Genomic DNA, 18,458 nt, shown 5'->3' with positions numbered 1-18,458 from the left:
ACCTACATGAAGGGTGGGCAGTTCGAAATAGACCATTTACCTGGGTAAATGGCTTGGGGGGATGGGGCGTTAAGGCTGAAAGATCACTTAGGGGGGCCCAATGCCCTCGCACTAGCTCTGAATATTTTCTTTCATCTCAGTCTGGAAGTCACTTGTTGCAGTGGGCAGACAAAACGTGGGAGAAGGGAATTCCTGGCATTTCCTGGGCTCCAGGCAGGGCCCGGCTCAGACAGACAGCGATCGACAGGAGATACTGAGGAAAAAGCTTCCCAGCCGCAGGGGTAGAGATAAGGCAGTGGTCTCAAACTTGCGGCCCGCCAGATACTATTTTGAGGCCCTCGGTATGTTTATCATAATCACAAAAGTAAAATAAAACAGTTTCTTGATCATATGTCTCTTTAGCTATAAATCACAATATTAATATCAGCCAAAAGGAAAGATTTATAAAGTTTATCTCATGCAAAATTGTCATTTATTTAATAAGACATTAACTATTTTTTTTTCTGAGGTCCTCCAAGTACCTACACATCCAAAATGTGGCCCGGGTTTTAGTTTGAGACCAGCCGATGGAGCAGAGGACGATCGCTGGAGGCTTTCCCAGCCCTTGAGACAGAGCCAGGGCGGGGAAATGAGGTGGAGATCCGCTCGCCGACACGTGGAGTGAGTCAAGCTCCCTCCCTTCCACGCCCAGCCCAACTTCTGCCTCCCACCCGATCGCCGCGGGCAGCCATCGCTCTTCCTCCTCGCGCCGGACGGGCTGGCCACTTTCTGGCTTTCACTAGCCACGTACTGGGCTGCCCTTCACCCCTCAGCGCGACCGAGAGAAGAAGAAGAGACTGCTCGGCACGAAAACCCAGAGACTGTGAGTACAATTCGAGCCCTTTCCTGGGGAATCAGAAACGAAGTCAGTATCTCCTGCCCCCCCCAAAAACACAACTGTCAAGGGGTTGTTTTTTTTATTCCCCCAACCTCCTCTTGGTGCGCGGGGCTTTTATTAATCGTCCTTCTGCTCCCAAGATCTAACATAGTTCTTGTTTAAGTGTTTCAGGATAGGTTTTTCTACTTTACCAATAATACGAAATCCAGGTTAATTAAGCTCGGCTCAGTAACACGATCTTCCAGTTCTTTAGTAAGATCGTCCGGCAGTCACAAGATTTCCCCTCGGACTCAGCAGCTGCGTCGTGACCACTCGGCCGCGGGGATTTGGGTCTCCCCCCTCGACCTTGGCAGTCCAACTAAATCGCGTTTTAAAAATAAAAATACTGTAGATCTATTCCAGATTGTTTTAAAATCCAAAGCAGTAGAAGTTGCCACGGACGTGGGGGGGGGTTTCTAAAAATCACTTCGGTTATGTAACACACAAACTTCGATATCTGATTAGTGAAGTGAAATTCAAAGGGGTGGGGGGGGGTGTTTAGGGAGGAGCTGGGACGAGTCATCCAGGGTCATGAGGCGCCTGGTCAAATTCCTTCAGCCGCTGGAAAAGTGGAATAATATACCCAGCCTACCTGTTAGACTTGTGAACAGAGTTTGAGTCGCCTTTGCAGTTCATTGTGTTTTAAAGAAATATGTTTGGATGGAAAAAACAGTCGCTTGTTTACCTCATTCCATGCAATGTGCTTGGGGTGTGTTTCAAAATCGTGTAATTGGCATTACATTTTGGCAGGTGCACACCCTTGTGGAGTGCTATTGCCTTCACAGTGGCTTGAAGGTAATTCCTGAGCCCATCAGCTGCTCTGCAGACAGTGGGGTAGCGAGGGTAGGAGGTGCCTGAGGAGGTGGCAACCCCCACCCACTTCGTCCGCACCCCTCACGCCATACTCAAGCCCTCCCTTCTCTGCCCCTTGTACAACTTTAAATCTTCGCCAGCGCGAGCAGCTTCTCCGGCCTTCTGCCGTTGGCTTTCCCTCTGATGTCACATCCTGGCCCCGTGTCCTGGAAGCCAGGTTGGCGCAAGCAGCAGGCCAGTGTAGTTGCTCGCACTGGCGAAGATTTAAAGAGATACGGGGGGGGCATGGGCATGGTGTGAGGGGGGGCGGAGAGGTGCCGGCGCCCCCATCAAGATGGCACCCAGGGAGGTCTGCCCCCACCCCTTCCTATGCCATGACCTGCAGAGCTGCCTAGTTGCCTAGTTTAGAAGAGAGACTTTCTGGCCATTCCTGGGTTTGAACGTACATGTCAATTTTCTAGTCCCTGATTTTACCCGTTGAATTAGCGCATGCCCTATGATGCACCAGGATAGGGATGTCAGAAACTCATGACTGGCTTGAATGTACCCTCTTGGAAATGGGGAACTTGTCAGTGCTCGCTCTGCAGGAGTCAGGACTGGTGAATAACAGGGTTTGTGCTGGGAAGAGGACCTAGACCCCCCCCCAACTGGGTTTATATGTAATACAGGGCAGGGGTGTCAAAGTCCCTCCTCGAGGCCGCAATCCAGTCGGGTTTTCAGGATTTCCCCAATGAATATTCATGAGATCCATTAGCATCCAAAAAAGCAGTACATGCAAATAGATCTCATGCATATTCATTGGAGAAATCCTGAAAACCGATAGATTGCGGCCCTCGAGGAGGGACTATGACACCCCTGGCTTAGGGTATTATTATTATTATGCATTATTTCAATAATATTACAAACATTTGTATGTAATTTAGCATTTAAGCATACTGTTTGATAAACATGGATAACAAACTAAAATGTACTGTCTGTTTAATTAAGGGGGGGAGCGGCTCTGGCTCTTAAATTGGTACCGTGACTCCTAAGCTATAACATTGCTCGTATATTATCTTTGACAACAACTGACTGACATTTTGCTTTCTTTGGTAAAGGCTGGTTTCTGCTTATCTACATTGATTGTTCCCTGAATTGTAGCCTCTTTGCTAAGGTGCAAGCATAAGGCCTGGGCTATGACTCATTTTGGTCCCTTTTTAGCTTTTCAGCTGAGATTGAGAACGTGTAACATGAGGGTGTGGCTTAACATCCTTCCACTCAACTGCTACACTGAAGACACAGATACAAACCACAAACAAAAGCCAGTCCCTTCCTCCCCCTCCCAACACACACACCTTGACATATCTGCCAATAACAACCCCAGACTACAAGATGTTCAGAAAAGAAATAAAAACTATACTCTTCAAGAAATCCCTGAAAAAATCTTAATTCCACAAATTCCCTCCTTCTCCCCATTAACTTCCCGACTCCCCGAAACTACCTGATCTCTCTATTATTTCCTGGAAATAACCAGATATCTTCTTTGTACACCACCTTCTATAAATCTTCCATAACCCACCTTGAACCGCAAGGTACCTAATGGCGAAATAGAAATCTCTCTAATGTAAATAAACACGATGGCAGCAGAACCCTGTTCATTTCACCGTGAGCCCATCATTCTGTTTTAAAATAATGCTCGTTGCTGATAACCCTGCAAATTAATGTCACAACGTGCCATGCAGTTCGTTTTCTCAAAGCTATGGTTAGTGAACAGGATCCAGTGCTATGTCCCCTTGTACAGTGAAATTTCTAAATCACTTTCTGCCATGCATCCTAATTCTGGAGAGAAATCCACCTTGGTTTTAGGGTGACAGAATGTGTAATCTGATATCCACATCCTAAAACATTCAAGCCAGGTGACACCTGCTTTGTGCGAGATACAATCCAGACTACTGTCTCCCATTCACCAGAATTCCAAGGAAGTTACAACTTTACATGATTCACCAGAGGAAGAGAAAGGAAGTTAAGACACACTGAAATGGATTTTATCTTAAAGCAAACAGTTAAATCAATTAAGTTCAGGAGGGACTGAGCAATCAACTTGAGTTTTGTAATCTGCTCAACAATATCTGGCAATGTGTAAGGAAATGCTTTCTAATTCTTAGCTTCCAGTCATCCACAGCTAAGCAATTTGGCAGAACTTCTAAGGCTAATATGGGTGTGGTTTGTGAAAGATAACTTTTGGAACAATAGTACTTAGCAACAAAAAAATAAAAAAATCAGATTAGAAGATTAAACAAGGCAATTACTAAGATCTCCTTTCTTTTCAGATTTTTATATCTCTTAGGATAAAGCCCATGCTTTGAAGCAATAATAAATCATAAAATGCATCTATGCAGTGGCGTACCTAGCATATGTGACACCCAGGGCCCATCATTTTTTGACACCCTCCCATCTATATGAAAAATATGATTTTTAGTAACAATCTACATATCGCACAACAAGAGTGTACCTAGAAAAATGCAGCATCTTAAACACTGCAGTGAGCACTAGAACACTAACACATACATTGTAAAACTAAACAAACCAGATCCTGCACAGTCAATTGATCCTGTACAGTCGATGCTATCAGAAAGCCATGTCCCTTTCATACACACAGACAGATACACCCTTGCCCAATATGGAATAATCACAAACTAAAAATAGAAATATGTAGACAAAAGTTAAACTGAACCGCCAAGAAACCAGACTCTGCATACAATGCAACACTACAACACCACAAAAACAGTAATACATGTCCTCTAATACTGTGCAAAATATAAAGACAGTAGATGTAAATTTGAAAAAACTGATACATAACAATCACCACTTTACAAATTAACAAATAAAAATAAAACAAATAATGAGAAATAAGAAAATACCATTTTATTGGACTAATCCCCATAAACTCGGTCCTCATCCCCACAAACCACCTGATTCCATCCACACATGCCTTGAATTGTTTTATATTGAATTTATTATATTAAAGTATAAAAAGAAACATATATTAAAGTATAAAAAGAAACAATATTCTGTACTATTGTCAATTTATAAATCAGCGTCTTCTCCCCACTCTCTCTTCCCCATTTCCCTTCAGCGTCCTCAGCCCACTCTCTCTCCACTTTCCTTCAGCGCACGCACATAAAAACAAGCAAGTAATTTTATATCATCTTCATTCTATTCATTCATAGAAATTAAAGTCTAAATAATGCTAGTCACATAACAAAACATGATTTTACAAAAATAATTCCCTGCACAGTCAAGCCTGCAAGGAATACTAGATGTCTTTCAGCAGCTCCCCTCCCTCCCTCCCCCTTACCTTCGTGGCCAAGTCAAAATGATCTACCAACAATAAAATTTTAAAAACACAAAGCACACTGTATGCAGAGAAAATGTTAATTATCATTTATATTCTGCGGTTTTTCAAAGAGGTTAAGGCAGATGACTTTATGCAATGTCACCTCAGTAACAACTATACAAAAATAGACAAATACTCCCCCTCCCTTTTAACTAAACCACGATAGCGGTTTTTAGCGCAGGGAGCTGGGCTGAATGCCCCATGCTGCTCTCGACGTTCATAGGCTCCCTGCGCTAAAAACTTCTATTGCGGTTTAGTAAAAGGCGGCCATAGTGCAAAATATAGACAGCATATATAAATTCTCAAAACAGACACATTTTGATCACTAAATTGAAAATAAAATCATTTTTCCTACCTTTGTTTGGTAATTTCATCAGTCTCTGGTTGCACTTTATTCTTCTGACTGTGCATCCAATATTTCTTCCCTTCTTTCAGCCTCCCGTATGCTTCCTCTCCTCCAGACCTCATTCCCTCATCCAACTTTTTCTTTGTTTCATCCTGTCCCCTTCTTTCTTTCTCTCTCCATGCCCCCTCTCTTTCTCTATGTCTATCTTTCTCTCTCTCTCCCCATGCCCCATTTTTTTTCTCTTTCACCCTGCCCCCTTTCTTTCTTTCTGGATCCCTGTCTCCCCCCCCTTTCTTTCTTTCTCCCTGCCCTCCCCCATGCCACCGCCATTGGGAAACATGCTGCTGCCCTCCGCCTCTGGGGAAAGGCTGCCACTGGCCATCAGAAACAGGCCAACACCGAGTTCGCCCTGCTTCTCTTCCCCGCGGGGCCGACCAACATCTCTAGCTGCCCGACGTCAATTCTAATGTCGGAGAGGACGTTCTGGGCCAGCCAGGCAGTGATTGGCTGGCCCAGAACGTCCTCTCCAACGTCAGAATTATGTTGGACGGCTAGAGTTGGTCGGCTAGTGGGGAAGAGAAGCAGGGAGGGAGAACTCGGTGCCGGCTTGTTTCTGATGACGGCAATGACAGCCTTTCCCTGGTGGCAGCCTATTCCACGGTGAGTGGCCAGCTGTGCACCCCCTTGGGCCATGCACCCAGGGCGGACTGTCCCCCCCTCCAGCCCCCCACCTTGGTACTCCACTGCATCTATGTTTCAGATGGTCTTAGCACCATTGGGTGTGTCTCAACCAAAAAAACGGCTGTGCACTAAATCTTTCCTGAAAGACTCCCAACCAGTCATGCGTTCAGCAAATCCACCATGAATATGCATGATAGAATATGCAAACTGGAGTGATGCTTATTCAGACCTAGAACAAACACACAGAAAATATTAACCTCAGAAAAGTAGGCTCAGAGATGTTTTGAAAGAGGGAGTGTAACCAAAATAAAGATGTATGTGTTCAGTGGCATAGCGGGTGGAGCAGGAGAGTGGACCGTCCTGTCTTGGTGAAGTGTTGGCACTTCTCCTATTCTCCACCCGCCTCTACTAATCATCAAAAACAGCGTGATTCACTACATCTACCTTCCGCACAATCTCTGGCCGATTATTTCACTGATAAAATTAAGATTTGTATATTAACTGTACTATATTTTGCATATTATCATGTATATTTTGGTATTTGCAGCTTATTGTTTTGTTTTATTCTTATACTTTTTTATTTGTAAAATTTCAATTAAATTTCAATGAAAAATTAATTTTTTTTTTTTTTAAAACCTTAACATCACTTCTGTCTCAGACTGAGACACACTTCTGAGACAGACTTCTGTCGCAGAATTCTAACCTATTTCAATCTAAATGTTCTCATTTTAAAATTCCTTCGCTTCTGGAGATTCAAAAGACCATCAATACTATGAATATAAAGGGCTCTAGTTCTGAGGCTATTCCTCCGCTCATACTGAAACAATATTCGGTCCATATACACTTGGGGCTCCTTTTATGAAGCCGCATTAGCGGCTTTATCGCACGCACATTTTTAGCGCGTGCTAACCCCCGCGCTAGCTGAAAAACTTCCGCCTGCTCAAGAGGAGGCGGTAGCGGCTAGCGCGGCCAGCAAATTAGCACGCGCTATTACGTGCGTTAAACCGCTAACGCGGCTTCGTAAAAGGAACCCTTGATCTCATATCCACTAGCCTTACATCCAGTTCTGTTCCAAAACTCTGGAAAGAGGTAACGCTTTACCCTTCAATTAAAGACTTCAAAACTACTGCCTCCGAAATATCTAACTACCGTCCCATTTCAAACATACCGTTTCTAGCCAAAGTAACCGAAAAGATTGTGTTTTCCCAAATTTCCGACTTTGTGGAAAGTACTAATGTACTTCGCCCTAACCAAACTGGCTTTCGAAAACACCACTCCAATGAATTATCACTTATCGGACTGGTTACCGACATCGTATATCACTTGGAGCACCATAACTCAGTAGTTCTATTTCACTGGATTTGTCCTCAGCCTTTGACACCATAGACCAGGGGTCTCCAAAGTCCCTCCTCGAGGGCCGAATCCAGTCAGGTTTTCAGGATTTCCCCAATGCATATGCATGAGATCTATGTGCATGTACTGCTTTCAATGTCAGGGGAGTGTGTGGCACAGTGGTTAAAGCTACAGCCTCAGTACCCTGGGGTTATGGGTTCAAACCCACGCTGCTCCTTGTGACCCTGGGCAAGTCACTTAATCCCCCCATTGCCCCAGGTACATTAGGTAGATTTTGAGCCCACCGGGACAGACAGGGAAAAATGCTTGAGTTCCTGAATAAATTCATGTAAACCGTTCTGAACTCCCCAGGGAGAACGGTATAGAAAAATTGAATAAATAAAATAAAATATTTATTGGGGAAATCCCGAAAACCTGACTGGATTTGGCCCAACAGCGGCAAATTTGTAGGGATTGCACACGGCAAAAATTTGCAGTTCATTTAGGCACCCTCCCCCCCCCCCCCATTTCTAGACTTTATCGCTTTATTTCATACATTCATTTTAATAGAAGAAATTTGAAATGTACTTTACACCCCCTTTTACGAAGCTGTGTTGGGCTTTTTTTATGGCCGGTCGTGCCGGTATTAGCTCCAATGCTCATATGAATTCTGGGGAATTGAGAGGGGGGTCATGCCATAATCCCTTCAGTAGTCAACTTGTCAGTTAAGGAACCTTTTTCTGACTCCCCCCCCCTTTACAAAACTGGAGGTGTTTCCACCGCAGCCGGCACTAAAACCACGCTAAGGCTTTGTAAAAGGGAAGGTTAGTCATGACTGAAGCAGGTCTAGATAAAAATCTACTTCCTTTTTTTGCTCTGGACCCTTTTTTCTGTTCCATAATCACAACAAAAAAAATCTGGATTTTAAACCCTTGCAATTTAGATTAGAGAATGACACGGGGACAAATTTGTCCCTGTCTCTGTCCCCGCAGGAACTCAATTTTCCCATACTGCATCTGCGCATTTTGTCGCTACCGCTGTCCCTGCCCCCATTCCTGTAAGCTCTGCCTTAACCGCACAAGCCTCGAACACTTATGATTTAGAAGTGTTTGAGGCTTGTGCAGATGAGGACAGAGCTTAGGCATTGGCAGAATGAGGCATTATGACATCATAGTCTGAGCTCTAGAATGTTGCTACTTATGATTTTAAAGTGTTTGAGGCTTGTGCAGATGAGAACAGAGCCTAATGGAACGGGGTAGGGACAGGAACAGAACTTGCAAGGATGGGAAATTGAGTTCCTGAAGGGACAGTGAAAAATTTGTCCCCATGTCATTCTCTAATATAGATGACCCGGATTCTGAGTTTTGAAAAATCGCAACTTAAGACATTTTTGTGAGAAAAAGTCCAGCTGCTGCTTTTTGAAATGTTTTTCTTTTTGAAAAAGTGTTCCTTAAATCTAATCCAATGTCAGCATAACACCAATGAAACACCTTAAAAACACGCATTAGAATATTCAGATAATACAGATATGATGCTAATGCTTTTCTCTTGTACACTTACCATGTAACTGATGGACCAAGTGCAGATATATAAATGGGACAAGACAGGAAGTCAGTTGGGATAAATAGATTGGTGGATAAACTCCAGACAAGTTCAATGAACAGTGAAGCAAGAAGTAATTGTTTTTAACGGCTGCACAATAATGACTTTACTAATTAAGATCTGAAACGCCTGTGGGTGTAGTGGTCGAAAGAATGTCGAATAAAAGACACAAGAAAAAGATAAGTAAAAAAAAATTAGCGTCGTGTGATAAACTTTTTCAGGTGGTACAGGATTCAATAAGTGCTGCGATGGTCCCGATGGCTACCGTTGCTCAAATCTATTGAGCCCATTGGTGGTTGGTATGAGCACTTTATTAAAAAATTTTAATGTGTGATTATGTGCTCCTTTTTATAAAGCTGCGCTTGCGGGTTTAATGCGCCTGACTTTTCATCACGCGCTAACCCCTGCGCTGGCCGAAAAACTACCGCCTGTTCAAGAGGAGGCGGTAGTAGCTGGCACAGCCAGCGGATTAGCGTGCGCTATTACGCACATTAAACCGCTAGCGTGGCTTTGTAAAAGGAGCCCTATGTTCACTCTGTAATTTAAGTAGCGTGCCCAATAATGATAACATGATCATTAAGTCGTATTGTTTTTACATAAGATGTCTACAGCCTTGGATTATTATTATATCAGCTCCTGAGTGAGCACTCCATTTTTTAAAAGTGTCTATGTCAAGCGTCAATTGTTGTATATTTTACAAAACTCTTTAATAAAGATGATTGAATTTAAAAAAAAAAAGTGTCTATGAGGGAGTGAGTGATACAGCGGCAGGGGTCCCTAAGAACACTCCCTCACTTAGTTTAGCCACCTTATGACAGGTGTCACTAACCTACCATGTCAGAGGAGTGTGGCTCAGGCCAGGAGGTGGTTAAATGCCCTGGAGCAGAATGTTATCAGGGTTAGAGAGGCCTCTGGACAAGAGAGATCCTGAGCACAGAGATCTGGAAGGAGACTCCAAGTGAAGGGATTCTCCCTAAAGTGTTGGCTGGGCTGAGTCCCAGGAAAGTAAGGAGCGGCCCCAGCTCAGAGGAATGTACCCTATAAATGCCCAGGGATTGTATGAGAAGGAACAGAAGAGTGCAAAGGTAAAGACCCAAGTCCTGAGTGTCCCACTTGGGAGCCAGGCCTGGATTTGTGGATGACTAACTAGAACTGTGCTGAAGAAGGTAGAACTGCTAGGGGGAGAAGGATATAAATGTTATTGTGGAAATATAGCAGGGGTAGGCAATTCCGGTCCTCAGGATATCCACAATAAATATGCATGAGATAGATTTGTATCTCAAGGAGGCAGTGCATGCAAATCCATCTCATACATATTCATGGTGGAGATCCTGAAACCTGACCTGGCTCCGGCTCTCGAGGACTGGAATTGCCTACCCCTGTAATATAGTAATATAGTCTATTCAACATGTACCAAGAAAGAGATGGCTAGGCTTAGACTAATTCAGAACACGGCGGTAAAATTGATTTATAGTCTAAAGAAATATGATCATGTACACCCTTCTACCGCGAGTTGCACTGGCTTCCGGTAGAGGCTCGCATTTTGTTTAAGTCGGGTTGGCTCTGTTACAAAGTTGTGTATGGCATTGCTCCAATCTATATGACTGATAGATTCCTCATAGCATCCTATAAATATAGAAGAGGATCACACGCTTTGTTTATTTTTTCCTTGGCTCAAGGATGTAAGAGTAAGAAATCTTTGGAGCATACATTAGCATTTCAGGCTGCTTTCTATGATAGGGAATTTTGACCATTGTTGCGTAGTGCTTGTTCTTAAAACACTTTTGAACTAAATTGAAAACTTGTCTTTTTGCAAAGTATCTGGCGAATTAAGCTATATGATTCTTATGTTATTTTGTCATTAATCTTTTGTTAACCGCATTGAACTTACGGTTACGCAGTTTATAAGTATGATGTTATGTTATGTTAGACTGAGGGACAGATTCTCCAAACTGAAATCTGCCTTTAATGTGCTCGCTAAACCGGTTCCAAGCGATTCTCTATAATCGAGTGATTCTCTAACCTCATTGTGCCACATTTGCAGCCAAAATTTGCTGAGAGGTCTGAGTTGTCGTTGCCTTAATTTCTGATCTGTGCCTGAGCACTGATTGGCTCAGGCACTGACAGGAAAGTAAGGTTTGACAGCTCAGACCTCCCCCACCCCCCCGCCTACCACCACCACCACACAAATTAAAATAATAGAAAGAAAAAACAAATTGAAGATCAGCATGAGCGATGCCCATTCCCTTCCACCGCAAAGCAACGCACCCCCAAACCCCTCCCCTCCCGGCAGTGGGAGAGATGCCCACTCCCTCCTACACCCCCACCCCCCTGTGCCTCCAATGATCTCCCGCCCCTTCCCCCTTACCTTATTTACAATGGCTGGCCAGAGGGATGCCTACTTCCTCCAGCCAGCAGGCCCGCCTCTTCAAAATGGCGTGCCCTCCCCGGTGCATCCTGGGATGCACTGGGGAGGGGCATGAGGCTCTGATTGACCCAGGTTGTTTAAGGCCCCTCAGACTAGTGGAGCCTGGAAATTCTGTTAGCTTTGCCAGCCTTCGGCAATGCTGTGCACAAAAAAGAAAACATAGTAGGCAATAACTCATAGTTCAATCCCTAGTCCTAGGTCTATTGGACTATTGCAACATCCTTTATCTTCCATGCCCTGCAAACATGATAAAGCAACTTCATACTGTACAAAACACAGCTCTCAGATTGATCTACTCACTAAGAAAATATGGCCACATCACCACTGCCTACCTAGACTCACACTTACCAATACAGGCATGAATTCAATTCAAGTTTTACTGTCTATTATTCAAAGCTTTAAATGGCACTGCCCCCACTTACCTAAACAACCGCCTAAATCAGAACCTCACTACTAGACAAAGAAGAACTCAGACCCCATTTACCTACCCCACATTCAAAGGAACTCGACGCAAGAAGATGTTTGACAACCTACTAGCGACGCAGGTAGCGAAACTTGACCACTCCATCTCCAACTTACTGACAACAACGAGCGACTTCAAATCATTTTGAAAGGGAATCAAAACCCTGCTTTTCAAAAAATTTATCCAGATATCTTAACTCTTCCCCTTGTCCTCTCCCCTCCCTTGTAAATCCCCCCCCCCCCAAAGTCTCACCCTCTCTTGTAATTTCTTCTCTCCAAAGTATCAACCATGTATACAGCTCCCTAAATTGCAATTCTCCTGGAAATGTCCAGTTATCTTCTTTGTAATCCTAATTCCTAAACTGTAGCTTTTCCTGGAAATGCCCAGTTAGCTTCTTTTGTAATCCGCCTAGAACTGCAAGGTACGAGCGGAATAGAAGTCACTAATGTAATGTAATGTAACAGCTCAGTGCCCGATTGCATGACGCAGGACCTACACTTACTGGAACATTGGTCCTCAATTTGGCAACTAAGTTTTAATGCCAAAAAGTGTAAGGTCATGCACCTTGGCAATAGAAATCCATGCAGAACTTACACCCTAAATGGTGAGACCTTAGCAAGAACCACTGTAGAACGGGACTTGGGAGTAATCATTAGCGAAGACATGAAGTCTGCCAACCAAGCGGAGAAAGCTTCATCCAAGGCTAGACAAATGATGGGTTGTATCCGAAGAAGTTTCGTCAGCCGGAAGACCGAAGTTATAATGCCGTTGTACAGATCCTTGGTGAGATCTCATCTGGAATATTGTGTACAATTCTGGAGACCTCATTATCAAAAAGATGTGCAGAGAATGGAGTCGGTTCAGCGAATGGCCACCAGGATGGTCTCAGGACTCAAGGATCTCCCGTATGAGGAAAGGCTGGGTAAGTTGCAGCTATACTCACTCGAGGAGCGTAGAGAGAGGGGAGATATGATTGAGACGTACAAATATCTCACGGGCCGTATTGAGGTAGAAGAGGATATATTTTTTCTTAAAGGACCTACGGCGACAAGAGGACATCCGTTGAAACTCAAGGGTGGGAGATTTCATGGTGACACCAGGAAGTACTTCTTCACCGAGAGGTTGGTTGATCATTGGAATAGTCTTCCTCTGCAGGTAATTCAGGCCAGCAGCACGCTGGACTTCAAGAGAAAATGGGATAAGCATGTTGGGATCACTTCAGGGAAGAATTTAGGGGGTGGGTCATTAGAGTGGGCAAACTTGTTGGGCCGTGGCCCTTTTCTGCCGTCATCTTCTATGTTTCTATGTTTTCCATGGACTGGATTCAGGAGAAACATGAAAAGTAAAGTGGGTCCGAAAAATGGGCTTCACTTTGCAGGCTGCATCTAACTCACAGTCCCCTGATACAAATAAATTGCTTTGGTTTTCTAAAGCACAAAGAGAGAACCTGGGTCATAACAGCCCAAAGTCAGAGACTGTAACTGAGGAGATATATTCATATAAGAACAAGTGGCATGTAGCACCACCTCTGTGTAAAGGGTGACCAATCCATCACATCTAGCTGAGTACGTTGGTCTCTGGTGGCATCCGGCTACAATGTGGAGAAAAACAGCAGCTGCCTGGGGCTAACAGTCAGGAGTCTGGTGAGTGGAGGCTGCCTGCTGCAGACTAGGGGCAGCGGAACTTCGGGCTCTTTCAAATTGAACGGGAAGCGGCTGGAGGGTGAGAAGAGGAGCCCTCCCAGGGGCAGGAAACCAAAAAAAAGGCCATAGCGACCGGAGTGAAAAAGAGTCCGAAGAGGGCCAAGAAGCCATTGGGAACCGCTATCAGGAAAGCCGCCAGTTCTTCGGAGCGGCGAGGGTGGCGCATCTCGAAGAACGCTGAGCTGGAGATCTTGATGTTGCTGGCTGGACTTTGGACTGCTTTGGGACACAGCCATCGACTCTTTTTTTTCCTAGTGAAGTCCAGGGCTAGGTTGATGATGGGCCTCTCCAGAGTCCTCCTTTCTGCTCTATAGGATTGTTCTTGGTTTGATCTGATTCATACTTAATCTTTTTCTTTTCATTTTCTATTTTGATTTTTTTTTTTTTCATCCTCCTAAATATTCTTATCTTATTTTATTGTTGGGTTATTTATTTTTTTCTGTCAGGGTTTATTTAATTTTGCTCTTTCCTCTTGTGAGCACTGAATTAAAATATTTTGCTATGTTAATGAATGTTTAATATGGTGCTTTAGTTATATTGTGAGCCTTTTTGGACAGATAGGGAAGTTTTAAGCACCTAGTGTTAACCACCTTGATCCGACAATAATTGTAATGAAAAGCGGTATATCAAATAAACTGAACATACATACATTTTGTGTACGAGAAGGAAGAATGCAGTGAGCACTTACCTGTCATCAGAAACAGTGGCTGCATACCAGCATGCTTGGATACCCAAGGATTAGAAATGGTTAATGCTGCTTTTGCTGGTCTTAGCCTTGACATGGCCCGTAAGATAGCACAGTCTACAGTCTCCTCAGCTGTCAACATGAAGACGCTATTCTTAACCTGACCAGCTATCTCTAAATGTCTTGTTTCTTGTTGGGTTTCCTCTCTGCTATCTCCCTGTTGTGCTTCTAACCTAAATGCGATCATGATGCATTTTCTAAATACAGCAATTTTATATTTATTTACAATCTCTTTAAGACCTTAAAACGAGGGTTCTCTAACCAGTCCTTGGGAAACATGAATATGCTTGAAATAAATTTGCATATTCTGCCTCCATTGTATGTAGATCTATCTCATATATATTCATGGCGGGTATCCTAAAAACCTAACTGGCTGAGCATGTCCCTAGGACTGCCTTATAATATGGTCTTATGTGAGCTGCATAAGCCAGTGGTTCTCTTATTGGTCCTGGGACCACTAGCCATTTGGGTTTTTACGATATTCCTAATGAATAAGCATAGAGAGATTTGCATATAATGGAGTTCACAGGCATGTAAATACGAGTGTCTCATGTATATGAAGCAGGGATCAGGCAATGGCATGGTGACAGAATTTGCCACTGTCCCCATCCCTGCAGATAACCAGAGAAACCATCCCATGTCTTTTTTTAGTGCTGTTAACCTCATTTCTTCTACACCAATATTCTTCAATGCAAGGCTTAAGGGTCAGTGGTTGTGTCCATTCATACTCTGATTCTTATGTGAGCCAAGTACAGGATAATGAAGCCATTGTGACATCACTGATGAAGTTGCTCTTAGGCATTGGTGGAATGGGGCATTATGACATCACAGTCTTAGCTCTGGAAGTTGCTACTCTTTGGGTTTCTGCCAGGTACTTGTGACCAGGCTGGAAACAGAATACTGGGCTTGATGGACCTTCAGTCTGTCCCAGTATAGCAATGCTTATGGTCTTATGTTCCAACCATCCGATGTCATTCTTTAATGTCTATCTCAACCTCAGTCCTTCTACACCAGCTTTCTTCAATGAAAGGCATGAGGGTCAGTGGCTGTACCCATTCATACTCTGATTCTTCCCTCTCTCCTTAAAGAATGACATGGAGATTACCCGGAGTTACCTGAGGGGACGATAACGAGGAATATCCTAAAAGCCCAACTGACTGGTGGTCCCAAGAATGATACAAGAACCCAGGACAGGTTTGAGAGCCACTATTGTCAGTTGTTGTAGGCTTGCGTCGACCATGAATCAGTTTCTTCAAGTGGCTATCCTAATTGGAATTCACCCATCTTTCATGCCCTGTAAAGCTTGAATTTGCTGCTTGACCATCATTTAGATATCTTGGCATTTTTCTAATGCCTTGGTTTCTGTAACTTGGACTCCAGATCCCTGGTTTGACTATTTTTTTAGCCGGCTTTACACTGAGATGGCCATGTTTAGAACAGAGTTTTAAAAAGGATAAACAATTTGACTCAATTTTGGACTGAATTAGCTCCAACTTTGGAAACCCCTGAATGTAATTTAGAAACTGTGCTATGGAGCAACTTTTTTAATAGAGTGTTAAATGAATTATCCCTGATGATGAAGAAAAGATTTAACTTTAATAGGAAGGAATCTCTCTTCCTGGTACCATGAAAATCTTTTACATTTAAAACAGGAGTGTCATAAATTTATTTATTTATTCAGTTTTCTGTACCATTCTCCCAGGGGAGCTCAGAATGGTTTTACATAAACTTTTTCAGGTACTTAAGCATTTTTCCATGTCTGTCCCAGCAAGGCTCACAATCTGGGGCACTGGGGGGATTAAGTGACTTGCCCAGGGTCTCGAGGAGCAGTGTGGTTTTGAACCCACAACTTCAGGGTGCTGAGGCTGTAGATTTAACCACTGCAAAACACTCTCCTCCCATAAAGTACAACATGCTTGGCAAAAAGAAGGCAAACCAGAACTGAAAAAACAATGGGCTGAGAAACAGGCTGCTTATAAAAATCTATTCTTAGTTTAGAATAAAATTCTCTTTTAGCTTTACGATAACTGGAACTAGTCCAAGTGATCATATATTTTTATTTAGCACAGTTGACAAGTTATTTCTTGCTAAACTTGTCTGCTCCAATTGCAGATGAATTAACTACTTATTATAAAACCAAAATTGATGTAATTAAGCAGGAGATTCACAATGTACTTGCCCTGCCTGAATGAATGAATTTAGAGCTGCTGCTATATTGTTTTATTCCTGTCGATAGCAAGAAAGTTGAAAACTTTTGTTTTTAAGACATATTTACTTGATTATATTTTAAATTTTATTGTCAAAAATGCCTAGTTTTGTGATCTTCATAGGACCATTATTTGGGTCGCTTGTGGAATATACCAGTAATTTTTACTTGTACTGTGTACACTATTTACGAAAGGCCTTTTCCAGGTGTATCAAAACTCAACCCCCTTCCCCACCCCCCTTTTTACTAAGCCATGGTAGAGGTTTTTACCACGGCTTGGAGCACTAAATATGCCGACACTGCTTCAACATTCATAGAACTCCTGTGAGTGTCGGAGCATTTGGCGCTCTGTGCCGTGGTAGAAACCTCTACCATGGCTTAATAAAAAGGGGCCTCAGTTCTCAAGAGCACAACCCAATTAGGTTTCCAGAATTCCCACAATAAATATGTATGAGATCTATTTCCATAGATTGCACTGCCTCTGTTGAATGCAAGCAAGTCTTGTGTATAGTCAGTATGGAAAACTGAAGTGGACTTAATCCTCAAGAACCAAGTATGGGGCACCTCTGACCTGATCTATATATAGATCTTTAATGACAGAGTTTGGTTTACAAAGCTGAAAACTAGGGATGGCCAAAATATTTGAGATTAAATCATGTAAATTAGGTAGGAGAAGCTGTAAAGCAAATCAAAAGAGAGTTTTTTTCATTTCTAAAACCAGTGAATCAGATAGAATTTTATTCATATCAATCCTTAACCAGACAAAACCTAGTGCTTGATTGGGTCCTTCAACAGAGAAAGAGAGAGACATCTGAAAGCAGCACCAGGTTTAGTTAATTTGATAACTTGCTCCTCCTTCTTGTACTTCTGTTGCAAGACAATTTATGAAATGCTGGACTGTATCCCTGCACCTCCCTGCTTTGGCTCTTTTTTTTTTTTTTTTTCAAATCTTTATTGATTTTTAGTAAACACGGCACAGCTTTTACATTATTATGCCATTTATTTAAGGCATAGAGTTATCTAACACCTATGAAAAGTTAACTTCCCCTTAACTGATCAGCCAGTGACCACATTTAATTAAGTCAGCTGACTCAATGCAGCCAGGCTTGATTACAGCCACCAATGTTGAATCTAAACCACACTAAGGGGACTGAACCTAACCATGAGAGTGAAGTAATCACCACAAAGGGGAAAGGGATGTGATTTGATCTGCTGCCTTTCTGTGGATACAATCAAAGCAGTTTTACATATCATATACAGGTATTTATTGTACCTGGGGCACTGGAGGGTTAAGTGACTTTCCCAGAGACACAAGGAGCTGCAGTGGGAATTGAACCCAGTTATTTTACAGTTTTTGAAGTCTACAAAATCTTGAGTGGAGTAGAACAGGTACAAGTGGATCGATTTTTCACTCCGTCAAAAATTACAAAGATTAGAGGACACTCTGAAGTTACAGGGAAATAGTTTTAAAACCAACAGGAGGAAATAGTTAAGCTCTGGAACGTATTGCCAGAGGTTGTAGTAAGAGCGGATAACGTAGTTGGTTTTAAGAAGGGTTTGGACAATTTCCTGGAGGAAAAGTTATTGAGACAGACATAGGGGAAGCCATTGCTTGCCCTGGATTGGTATCATGGAATGTTGCTACTCTTTGGCCAGGTACTAGTGAGCTGGATTGGCCACCGTGAGAATGGGCTACTGGGCATGATGGACCATTGGTCTGACCCAGTAAGGCTATTCTTATGTTCTTATGTTCCCCTGGTTCTTAGGCTATTACACTAAGTATTAGGCTACACCTACACAAAGTTTCACCTACACAAAGAACACGTTGCCATGATCAAAAGACATTC

The 18,458-nt window shown here is 43.0% G+C and overlaps 1 protein-coding gene across 4 annotated transcripts in view; it reads left to right on the top strand.

Annotated features, from left to right (window-relative positions):
* The first annotated feature begins 224 nt into the window (after nucleotides 1-224).
* Nucleotides 225-18,458, top strand: part of INF2 (inverted formin 2) — a 134,443-nt gene continuing 116,209 nt past the window's right edge. For 2 of the 4 annotated variants that reach the window (XM_033951722.1, XM_033951723.1), the window contains exon 1: nucleotides 544-862. The gene's annotated coding sequence lies outside the window, so the exon portion shown is untranslated. Of the gene's footprint in view, nucleotides 342-508; nucleotides 863-18,458 lie in introns of those variants that run through there. The other 2 variants (XM_033951724.1, XM_033951721.1) reach the window with 2 other exon arrangements.

This window comes from Geotrypetes seraphini, chromosome 7 (assembly GCF_902459505.1).
Source record: "Geotrypetes seraphini chromosome 7, aGeoSer1.1, whole genome shotgun sequence".
Lineage (NCBI taxonomy): Eukaryota > Metazoa > Chordata > Amphibia > Gymnophiona > Dermophiidae > Geotrypetes > Geotrypetes seraphini.
The sequence above is the reverse complement of the archived record's forward strand: the minus strand, read 5'-3'. Positions and strand labels throughout refer to the sequence as shown.